At 33.4% G+C, this 12,982-nt stretch overlaps 1 protein-coding gene across 1 annotated transcript in view; it reads left to right on the forward strand.

Annotated features, from left to right (window-relative positions):
* The first annotated feature begins 9,068 nt into the window (after nt 1-9,068).
* The window catches only part of LOC145692755 (phenoloxidase 1-like), an 82,190-nt gene continuing 78,276 nt past the window's right edge, over nt 9,069-12,982 (forward strand). Inside the window, exon 1 of the mRNA XM_081768197.1 lies at nt 9,069-9,107. The gene's annotated coding sequence lies outside the window, so the exon portion shown is untranslated. The remainder of the gene's footprint in view (nt 9,108-12,982) is intronic.

The raw sequence follows: 12,982 nt of genomic DNA on the forward strand, positions 1-12,982 counted from the left end.
CGTAATGTATGTTACGAATAATAGTTTCTTGATAATCATAAATATATTTCTTTAATTTAATTTCTTTCTACTGAAAATAAGTTAGAAAAGATAATAAAACGTAGATATTAATAGTTGTCAAATTTTAATTGAAAATACATAGACTAAGTTATTATAAATGGTAGCAAGATTTTTCAAATCATCCAATGTTTATACGTACTGTCCAATTTTAGGGGAACATACACAACTTATTTTGTATTTCATTCACCACGAAATTAAGTACTAACATTTTTTTAAAGTACAGCACGTAGAAATATGCCATAAAAGCTATAGTGGAACAAACACCAAACAACCTTTGTTCGGTGGCCATTAAAAACAAGAAATGTGTCTGATCAGTTAAGAAATGGAGAACCTGATGGGTCCATGAACGTTTTGATCCGTATTGAACTGACGAGTAAACGAGTACAGTGTAAAGAGAAGAACATGATCAAATCTGTGCTGGATGGCCACAAAAAGCAAGGAAGTATTTAACCAAGTCAGGGCAGGGTGGAACTAGTGGAAATTAAAGGTGTCTATAGGGACCAGGCGCGTTAGCAAAGGTGTAAATGCTTGTAAACAAAATAGTGTAACATACTGTGTAAAGAGTATTCCATAAAACTTCTGCAAATTATATGCGACATTGTATTCCTTAGCGCAGGTAACTTTCAGTATAACGTCCCACGATTATGCCATTTAGGTTAAGGAGGACAATAATACAATAATTAAGGCAAGTAACTGATGATACAAGAATTAATGGGATCAGAATGTGAGAGAAAGCGAGAGTACCCGACAACCCAATGAACACGATGTTATCCAACAAACTTACTGGATCGGAAATCGTATCAGGGACCCCACGCACCAAAGGAAAGCGCTGTACCACCGAGCAACCGTGCCCTCGCAGTTTAACTTTAAGAAGGCATAACCACACAATTTTCCTATTATAATCCAATCAAAATATTTTGCTTTTTGTACAATGCTTTACAGTAATTGAATACACATTTATGATACACTGCAAAATGACATGTCTGAAAAGTGATTATTCTCGAAAAAATACGTACAAACTTCAAATCATTTCATCTATTTGAAGAGAACCAAGTTGGAAACTCACACGAGCTTTTGTCCGTATGGATGAGGCATGTCAGCGACAGTGTGTATGCGCGTAAAGGAAGACAAGGGAGATAAAAAAAGCACCATCCTGTGCTACGTAGTAATTATGATGTAACATGTTCTTGGAGCTTAGGATAAGCAAACGTGGGACTGTATCCGTAGAAAACAAACACGTCACCACGTGAAAGTAAAACCGAAATGTTTATTTCCGCTTTGTCTTGACGCAAACTGTTACAAAGTGAGAGGGTCCAGGTATAAGTACGAGGGTCATTTCAAAAGTCTTGCACACAGCCTATGCACGACCGTTTGAGTCACTTTTAGGTTAGTTGTGGGTCAGAGTTTGGGCTTGACGATTCTTTCTGTGTTTTGTGATTTGCGAAACTGTGTTGAGAAATTCAGTGGTGAACCTGAGGTTGTGTTACACATGATGATAAGCATTCCAATACAAAATCAAAACTCTATGTGGAAAGAATCCAACTGAAATTTACAATACTTTGCGGGAGGTTTGTCGAAATAGTGTAGTGGATCATAGCACTGTATCACGGTGCTCAGTTCGTTTCCGTGAAGGTCGTGTAAGCAATGCGGACATTCCAAGAAGTGAAAGACCATCAACTGCAAGCAAGGATGTTATAAAATAGAGGATCTGCCCATACAACAAAATCGTGAAGGCAAACGTCACAGCTTCGCCACACCTACTCTGCCCACTTTGCAACACTAAGATCACATTGTTTCGAGCCAACAATCATGGCGGAAACGAGAGTAGCCAATCAGACGTGCCGGCTCAGATGATGCTCTTTTTTGTGTGTGTGTGGCTTCATTCAGTTCATACGTTGAAGATATGTATGGGCAGATCCTCTATTTTATAACATTCTTGACTGCAACAGACTACACCCATGAGATTATTGTAAATGGCATTTTGAGAGAGGGTCGACGAAAACATGTAAGAAAATTGCACATGAGGCCAAAATGTTTGTCACTTCACTTTACATAATCATTACTGGGAAGCTGAAGATGAACATGAGATGGGTTCCGCATGATCTGAGTAAAACAGAAAGCTTGTTGCAAAAGATTCCCAGAAAAATTGCTTCAACGTTATCAAACAGAAGGAGAGAAGTTTTTCCAAAGGACTGTTGCAATTGATGAAATCTGGATACGAGAATTTGAACCAGAACTGAAGTTTCAGTCGTCACAATGAAATAGCTCAGACTCTTCACGCCCGAAAAAATTCCCACGGCAACAATCAAACGTTTAACTCACGATGATCTTCGCGTATGATACGAATAAAGAGATGGCTACAATAGAGTGACACAGCGGACGTCTATATCAGGCGTGTACTACAAGCTGTTTCTGCAAAATGTTTTGCTCGCGAAAATTATTGAAAGAAATCCTGACATGCTTGCAGCTGTTGTCCTCATTCTGAACGATAATGCAAGGCCGCATACTGCTCTACAAGTAAGGATGACACTTAACAAGTATGGATGGGAAATACTTCCCTTCCCAATATAGTCCTAATTTGAACTTGACAGACTTTGAGTTTTCCCCCAAATTAAAAGAACCACTCTGTGGAAAACGTTTAGATTCGATTGACGAAGCTTTCAGTGAGGTGACCCGAGTGATCAGACACCTCATCAATGAAGATGCCCTATCCAGAATACAGAATTTGCCAAATGTTGGGAAGCTGTCATAAACAAGTATGGATAAGGTATTGAAGGCCTGTAAAGGTATTTTGTACAATGAATTATTTACTTGCATAGCATCTTTCAGTATGCAGAACTTTTGAAATGACTGTCGTACAATATATTGCAAAAAAATATTCCGAACAGCTGCTAGGACATAATATTATACGTAACGCTACATCTAAACACTAAATGCAAACATTAGAAACTATTGGTACCATAACAAATAACAGTTTATGTGCCACGCTAAATAGCAGTATATGAGTCTAATTTTATAATAATGCTCGTAAAATTTGCGGGTCGCAAACGAACGCAAATAATGCATAAATAATTATAATTGTACCGAGTATCGCAAAAAAAAGGCACACTAACATTTCGTTAACACAATATACTGCAGAATGAAGCCGTATAAAACATTTTAAAACATTCATTAATTACGACCAAGCAGCTGTGTATGTAAGAGAAAACTTGAAGCAGTGATTTTTGTGATATTAATGAACAATTTACAAATTTTTGCGTTTGCTGCAGTATCATAGGAGTTTACCAAATGTATACTAAACTAAGCTAACCAAAGCCAACCTACGTATCCTAACTCATATTTTATGTTCAAGGACAAAAAGAAAGAAAAAGAACACCTAAGTTTTTAGTGAACCCCATCAGCACTAGACTATATTACAAAAGTTAAACATATCGAGTATTGTTGTGCGTGAGCCTGTGTATAGTGCATTACGTCAGTCTTACTACTTCCATTTTGATCAATTTATTTAGCTTTGAATTTATAGTATATATGGTGCTGGTTTACTTTTGGCGCACCAAATTTTGAAAAATTTACAGGTAAAATTCCGTACTTCGCATGAAAAGACCAATTTTCTGCAAGCGATAGAGTTAAATACAAAGTAATACAACTGTATTTTATGTTTACAAGTGTAGGTTACTACAGTTCGAGTCCCTCAAATTGGCGTGTGGCATCAGCCAACAAGCGCGCAGTGCGCTGTTACTATACATTCAGGGAGGAACCTAAACATTCATAATTGTCTACAAATACGAACAAAATTAATTATGAATGATTGCATTCCTCTCTGAAGGCTTAGTAACAGCGCACTGTAAGTTTATTGGTTGATGCCACACGCTAATTCGGTTGACGCCGAGTATAGTGTAAAATCCTTACGAGTACTTTACTACGGATAAAATGAGTGAGTGCATATAAATGATGGTTGTATTAGAAACTATTTTCCACCGGTGCTCTATTTGTGCACAGTGTACAAAAGTTGTATTTTATGTTTACAAGTGGAACGCTATAAGTATGAAATCGTGACAAGTATTATTGAAACTCATATCATTGAAAAAATCCACTCGTTTTCATTATCCTCATTTTTGCATATACCAACCTTCGCTGACGCACCCCTTCTCTAGAGCTCGCGCTCTCCAGCATCTCTATGCCGTGACTCACTTAGGTAGGATTCGTGCTTTTTAGTGGCCTACTAGCACAGGTTGTTTCTTGTTTTTTGCATTGCAGTTTTTATGCATACATCTGGACGACGTATTTACACGCAAATCCTAGAAGAATTTTAATTTTTCATCAAATGATTATGATGGTCCCCTTGAAATTTAACTATGCCAATTGACATGTTTCCATGCCGGCCAGCGCAAATAATTTAGTAAACAATAAGAGGGAATTTGTAAAAGAATTGTAATTTTTTTAACAATTATTTCGAGTGGTGCGTCAAAAGTAAAGGTGCACGAGAAATATTCCTACATATGTGCTAAAAACATTATATCGAGCTTCACATGAAAGGCAGTAGCTCGTTTCAAACTTATTAGTTGAATTGTAACTACACATTCAATAAATGAACTGACAAATACAGAAGATAACGTGCAGTTTGACAAGTTGGTGGCAGTTGACAAGTAGAAATTTAAAAAATACACGAATTTTATAGTACATATAATTATGTATTTCCAGAAAAATGCCTATTTCATTGGGGCATATAGGCTACAATTCATACAGCTAAACTTGCAGAGATTTATAATATGGTAGCAAAATAATAGTAAATAAAAAAAATTCTCAGTTAGGGCCAATGACTTTAAAATTTTAAGTTCCTAAGTGAGAGTTCATACGTACAATGTATACCACACAGAGAAATTTGTTTCGTGACCTAATGGGTAATGTAAGAAACTTTGGGGAATAATTCCTATATGGATTGCGTCAACGCAAAGCAATATTTAATATTTTGTTAGTGATCATCGGCATAGCAGTTATAATGATTCTTACATTTCTTGTATGTACAATTTCTTGAACACTGCATCCGAATGATCCACTTAGACGTGCAAACGAAGGAAGTGAGTAATTATCTTGGTTACATCCACCAGCTACAACACAGCCAAAGAAATTGTGCTGGCAAAACATCCTTTGTATTGCTTCAATTGCAACAAACTGTTACTTATTTCATTCGTTCATGTTTTAAAAAGAAATGATAACAAGTCGGTAATATTTGCAGATAATATTGAATTGTTTCGATATTACTCCCCTAAAGATGCACGAAAATAAATATATTCACTGCACGAAATTGCTATTAGGTGACTCGTAAACGTATTTCTACCACCTTGTTCGAACGTGAATTCGTATTACTAACTCAAGAACAATTTATATCCAAATTACGTTTAATTAGTCCCTTCAAAAACTCAAATGGGTTTAATTTTATTGTATGTCCATTCATTAATGTTTTATCTCGTTTTAATCATTTCTTAACGATTTCTCCAACGCAGAGGGATAAAAGGGAATTTTGGAACAGCGATACCATCTTGTACAGCACAAAATTCTCAGCTTTTACAAAGTACCGAATATCTCGGTTAGTACTTGACTTATCGATCTCAAATAAACGTGAAAATGCTCCTTATGACATACTGATTTGCTCTATGAATTTTAAACCATACTGTGCTAGGGACCTTTTCCAAGTTATTGCACTATTTCCAAATTCAACTTTTCTCTCTTCTGTTGTGGCAACACTGTTTAACTGATCCTTCTAAACTTGAAGTCATTTTAAAGAGTTCTTCCCAGTATTTCATTTAATGCGCACAAATAGTTTCTACTTCAATCCTTGTGTGTGTTAAAGGCATTTAAATTTGACACATGTTTAACGTTATTTCTCAAAAAGTATGCAACACTGATCTGCGAGTGTCATCTCTTTCGTCTTTGTTTTCATTGCTGATTCGAATTATGAAATTAAATTTAGGTCATTCCATTTAAAAAATCATAACTTTATATTGGGTTGGCAACACTGTTCGCCTGGTGATGTTACCCAATATATGGATAGATGTCCCCCTCCTGTAGTTGCTTTGTGCAAAGTTTCGTACCTCTCTCTCTCTTGGTTTCTCTGTTATAAAGCTGGGACATTATAAATGGTGAAAGATAAAGCAAACACACTTGCAGAGGAAAGATGGTAATTTTTTTTATAGAATTCAATATCGAGCTTCAATCTCAATATATCAGTTTGCAATTCCATTGCAACTAGCTCTTTTATTTCTTTATTTTCCTTATACATTGTTAAAAAAAATCAAAACAAAAAATCTTTTCTCCACCTTCAATGTAAGGGAACTTGTTTGTGACAAAGACAAGACTAGCTTTCATATCAAAACTCTGATAACTAACTAAATGGAACAGGTGTTCGCTACTATTCGAGAATTGAGTTCTTGTATTTTGACAACAATCAAGCAATTCGTGCTGGAATTTGTTTAACTATTTGCTTTAGCATTGTCCATGTGAACTTAAACTAATGCGACCTGAACATGATTTATGATTATAGTATTCAAATATGTCAGCTTAATATATTTAACTGCCATTCTTATGATGTCTGTTTCCAAGAAGGAATATTTATTTTAAATTATATAGTTGTGACAAATTTTGCCGCCCCGCTTAAATGCACGTATTGCACTATGGTAGAGCCGGTCCTGGAAGGTGACATATCTTAACAAAAGTAACAAGGTAGAAATAACATAAGTGTTACTACCGCGTAATCCTTCATACAGGAATTATGGCTCACAATATATAACACTCCAATACTATATAGACATTTTTCCAATGTATTTCAAATGACACTGATAGATAACAGATTCTGCCCCTGCAACTTCGACATTCTAATCCAGCGTTTCCCAACCTTTTACAACTTGCGGCACACTACGGGTATAACTTGAATTCTCGCGGCACATCCATACATATAGATATTATTATTATTATTAATTATTATTATTATTTATAAATATGAGATACCGTGATATTTTTTTTTTGTGATTAGGCCCACTGATCTCACAGAGAAGAAAGCTCGATGACTGGTTTTCCTTTGTGGTAAATCATTATGCTCATTTTTCATTCTAATTTAAAAATAGTAAACAATTGCATTGAAATATAGGACTCGGATTTTTGAAAGTCCACTTTCTCTTTCGAAAACTGTATCCAACCTTTCACTAAAAAGGAAGATCACTAAATAACGAACGAATAAACAAATCTCTTGTACTTTTAAAACACAAATGTAGGTAATTTTTACGCATGTTTGCTTTGTTAAAAGGATTGAATGAATAAATATTTTAAAATTTCAAGTTACGAAATAAACTGCAACAACAATGAAGCAATAATGGTCATGACAATGATAACAAATACTTTTCTCAACATTAAAAATGTACAAGAAAGTAACACAGTATGAAACTTTTGTAGATTCATAGTAGAGGTTCATAGTAATGTGAAATACAAATATACATTTTTCACTGTGTCTTGCAATTTGATTTCTATAGAATTAACAATTTTGTTTCGATTTCCTAGCGGCACACCGGTTGGGAAACGCTGTTCTAATCCTTAGTACTGTTCCCGTTCCTCCGCTCGTTATTGCTCACTTCCCGGTAGGTCATAAATCAAATCTTCTCATGCAAGAATATCTAGTTTTTTTTTCTTTTTTCAAAGGGCATTAGGACACGATTTGTATAAACTATGGGTATAATACATAGTGGTATCCACATTCTTTAACTGAGGTGGGAGCAAAAAGGAAAATCGCTATTAAAAATATGCCTTAATAATGCATTAGGGGATATATATATATATATATATATATATATATATATATATATATATATATATATGTATATATATATATATATATATATATATATATATATATATATATGTATATATATATATATATATATATATATATATATATATATATATATATATATATATATATATATATATATATATATATATATATATATATGACTCTTAGAGTGCGAAACTGAGGAATATTAATGCTATATTTGTAGTACATAGTTGCAAATATCAATTAGGTGTAACATGTACCTAAGACTGTAGGTAGCTGAAGTACATACTTAACACATGAATAGCATATGTGCCAAGTGTCTGGTACATAAAAAGTAGCTGGGATACCTAAATGACACAAGCCTAGCACATCTTGTGCTGTTAGGGAATCGCCATATTAAATTTGGTGGAGAATGGTTTAGACATCTCAGAGGAGTATCCGGATAAACGAACTCTAAAGTCGAGTATAAAGAAGCTTCTCTTTGTAAAATTGTGTTCGCAGAACAAAACGAAAAGGCTTCTCCCTATTTCTAATGCTGAAAATTATATTTTCCGTTGTTTATAATGAGAATTTGCGCGCCAAATTCTTTTCCAATGTGAAGTCTATGGGCATCCCGTTTTACGGTAATTATTCCTCAATGGTATGTCTGAACTGGTCATGCGACTCCTTACGACACTTAGCGCGCGATCTCGAATCACCATATCAAATTTCGTTAAGAACGGAAGTCGAGTATAGAGAAGCTTCGCTCCAATAAATCAATTAAGAGGAAAGAAAACCGTGTACCTTCCTATCAACTAGAATTCCATTTGTATTGCTCAAAGCCTTTATGTAAGAAATCAGTATTGAAAATTCATTAAATAGTTCCTATCTCTTTAATTTATTATTGAAAAGTGCATTCTTTAATACACGTGCCTCTTGTAATCTTCGTTTCAAGTCATTGTGCTTATTTTAAGAAAAGGAGAAAGAAAGAAAGAGAGACTCCGCTCTTAAAAGAAGTAAAACAGAAACCGTAGTGTAAAAGTCAATGTCTTGCTTATTAAAACGCAAGACAACATCAACAAATCCACTGAGTCCAATTGTAATAGATTGATAATAATCAGTGAGTTAGTTCGTTACGAGTTATCGAGGTTTTCCGCCAGCACAGCCTGTTTTATAAAACCAGTAGCTGTGGTGATCTCTGCTAGTGTGGGGCGTGGGGTCGAAGAGGACATCTCGGACGGAACACGTAAGAGATTTTACAGTTGTATTTTCCCTTTAAAAAAATAATAGTCATAACAAGGCAGTAGTTTTTAATTGTAAATAGTTTTGTTGTAAGTGCTTATAGTATGGTGATTAGTGTTGTGTATACATACGAAATAGTCAGTTATTTGTAAAATAAATGAAGAACACAGTTTTGTTTGTGATTTTGTTTAGAGAAATGGAATTCTTCGAACTTGCCAAATTTACCAACCGTCTTGAGGTGGATTGAGCATTCTATTACTGTGGTAAAGAAAAGAAGAGCAACTCCATATTAGAAGGAAATATATATATTAGAGAGAGGGGGCTCTTAAAGGACGTCTCATGGGCAACTACTAACATTTTATCGCTACACGTTGAGGGAAGAAAACAAAAAAAAAAAAGAAAAGAAAAAAGAATGATAAAATATGTACTGATTAGCTTAGCTTGTAGTACCAATATGACTTCCCTCAAGACAGCTGTTCATGATGTATACATTTCATTTTTCATTTCATTTCATTTTATTTATCCTCCATTCTGTACAAACTTGGAAATAATTTTCCGATAGTACATGGGATTCGTCATGGTTAGTTGATGCAGTACATATATTACACACATTTGTTAAACATAATTCATACTTTTATACATTACAGTAATTTGAAATATCATTATACCAATACTACAGCATACCTTATACATAAATGAACCTATCTTGTTACTTTGCTACTACTATTTACATTGTGACTATTTAATTGATTATATTCATCTATTGTATAGAAACAATGTGACAATAGGTATTCTTTTAATTTTCTTTTGAATGCAACATTAGACTTGATTACCTTTAATTTGTTTGGTAACTTATTGTATAGCATAATACCAGCATATTTTACTTCCTTTTCGTACATTGCTGTTCTATGGTTTGGTGGATGAAAATTAGTCTTTTTTCTTGTGTTGTATCCATGCACGTCACCGTTTGTTGTGTACTCATTTATATTCGATTTTACAAATTCTATTAAGCAATATATATACAAACATGGTAAAGGTAGTATAGCTAGTTCTTTAAAATATTTCCTACAGGACTCTCGGGGTCCTACACCAGCTAAGATTCGTACAACTCTTTTTTGAAGAACAAAAATATCTCTACTTTTTACAGTGTTTCCCCAAAATATTAATCCATATCTTAATATAGATTCAAATGAGCAGTAATATAATATTTTTGCTGTATTTCGGTTTATAGTATTTTCGATGGTTTGTACGGCAAAACACATTTTTCTTAACCTATTCGCAATTTTTTCTATATGATAATCCCATTTTAAATTTGCTGATATATGTACACCTAAAAATTTTACAGAACTAACTTGTTTTATTTCGGTTTCTCCTATTTTTATACTTCCTTTATCTAGATTGTTGTTTGTTAATTTAAAGCTTATTGACAAGGTTTTTTCTGAATTTACTATTAACTTATTATGATCAAACCAGTTCGTTAGCTGTTTTACGGTGTTTTCTATGTTAGTATTTAATCGTTGATGGTTTTCGCCTGTTATCGCTACACTTGTGTCATCCGCGAATAATGTGGCTTTTGCAAAGTTTAAATTATCCGGGAGATCGTTTATATATATCAAAAACAGTAATGGCCCAAGAATTGATCCTTGTGGTACGCCGCATTTTATTTTATTCATTGTAGATGTGAAAGTAGTTAATTTTGAATTTATCCCATCTACTCTAGTTATTTCCACCACCTGCATTCTATCTGTCAAATATGAATGAAACCAGTTTCTTATTACTCCTCTTATTCCACATTTCTCTATTTTATGTAAAAGTTCTCTATGAGGCACTAAGTAAAACGCTTTTGTAAGGTCTAAAAACTATCCTATGCACTTATTTCTTTTATCTAGTAGTTCGCTTACGTAATTCAGATATTGATAAATAGCGGTTTCCGTTGATTTTCCTTGAATAAATCCATGTTGATCTTTCGAAATTGTTCCAGTACTTTGTAAATACAGTGTAACCTGTTTGTTCATTGCTAATTCTAATATTTTCGCAAATGTTGTGATAAGAGAAATCGGTCTATAGTTACTGATATCCATTTTATCCCCCTTTTTATAAATTGGTTTGACTTTGGTAACTTTTAATTTATCAGGAAATACTCCTGTTTGGAAAGAAAGGTTTATTAAATAGCATAAAACTTCAGCTAGAGAACTGTTTGCAACTTTTTTGATAAGCGCAGGAGGTACTTCATCAATGCCTGCTGACCATTTATTTTTCATTTGATTGATAATTTTTATTACGTCGGTCACATTTACAGGATATATATACATTGAATTTAGATTATTTCTTATGTTAACTTTCCCAAATTGGTTGCTATTTTTGTGTTTGTCATATATTCTACTTAAATTTGTGTAATAAGAATTGAATGTGTCTGAAATCATTTGTGGGTTATGAATTACTTCATCATTGTGTTTTATTTCAGTAATATTTTCTCTTGTTTGATTTATTTTTAGTTCATTATTTACTAATGACCACAACGCTTTGGTCTTATTAGACGAATGCTGTACTATAGTTTCGTTGTGCATTTGTTTTGCTGCTATAATTACACGTTTATATATATTTTTATATTTCTTGTAATATTTTTCGAATGCTTCAGTAGTACTTCCTTCCTTCCTTAACAAGTTTAGTGTTTTCATTTTTTGACTGGAAATTTTAATACCCTGAGTACACCATTGTTTGGAAGCTTTTGTTCGTAAAGTAACACCTACATATGAGTTTGTATATTTTAAATCTATTGATATTTGTAAAGAAACACCTACAAGGTATCCTTACGCGAGTAGAACAGCAACATGATCATGACACAAGAAACAAAGAAAACTTTTCTATTGTAGAACACAGAACAGTATTATATGAAAAAGGATGTAAATACGCGGGTATCATGCTTTACAATAAACTTCCGAAAGAAATAAAAACTCAGGACTCTGTTGCTAAATTTAAAAAAGAACTCCAGAAATATTTATTACAACATTGCTTTTACTCGGTAGAGGAATACATGAACTGCTAAGTAAATAGAAACGTTACAGGATATACAGCAAATCAATGTCATTACTTGCTTTTAGCATTACATATTTGTTGGAGGGTTTCTAAATACACTGCAAGTAATAATTGCTAAGTTTATCTTTAACAATGATGTCATGTAAAATGTATAGTGTAATAAGATGTAAGAAGTAAGGCTTAATTACTAACCTAGTGTATGTAATTTTCACTATTATTGTTTCTTTTACTTCTGTATTCATATATAAATGACGTGTCCGCTTCATATGCATTGTATTACAGTGCTAAATGTATGAAAAAAGGACGAAATAAATACAATACAATACAATACAACAGTCTTATTGGGAAAAGCTATATTGAAATAGTAACTAAAGTTATCAAGAAAAACGTTCCAGGCTTCATTTACGTCATTGTGCAAAAATACTTCTTCCCAATTTTCATCTTTAATTAGCATTTTAAAGTGCATAATATTATTTGTATTGAAATTCCGCCTATATGCGTGTATTTTTTCTTGTTCCCGTTTTAAAGACGTACTTTTATTTATTGGTACATTAATAGTGAAGAGTTGACCGAGATGGTCAGAAAATCCAGTGTTTACTACCCTAGCGTGACTATTTAATATTAAGTCATTAATCAGAAGTTGATCTATTGCTGTTTTGCTATTTTCGGTTATTCTAGTAGGTGTTCGTACGATTGCTTTCAAGCCATACGTTTCTAACATAGCATTAAATTTAAAATCAATCTTTTCAGTTTTCAAAAAATCAACGTTTATATCCCCTATTACTGCTACGTTTTTTCTTCTTTCTTGGTAATATCTAACAATTGTTTCCAGTTTGTTTGTGA

This window comes from Thermobia domestica, chromosome 8 (genome assembly GCF_964235325.1).
Source record: "Thermobia domestica chromosome 8, izTheDome1.hap1.1, whole genome shotgun sequence".
Lineage (NCBI taxonomy): Eukaryota > Metazoa > Arthropoda > Insecta > Zygentoma > Lepismatidae > Thermobia > Thermobia domestica.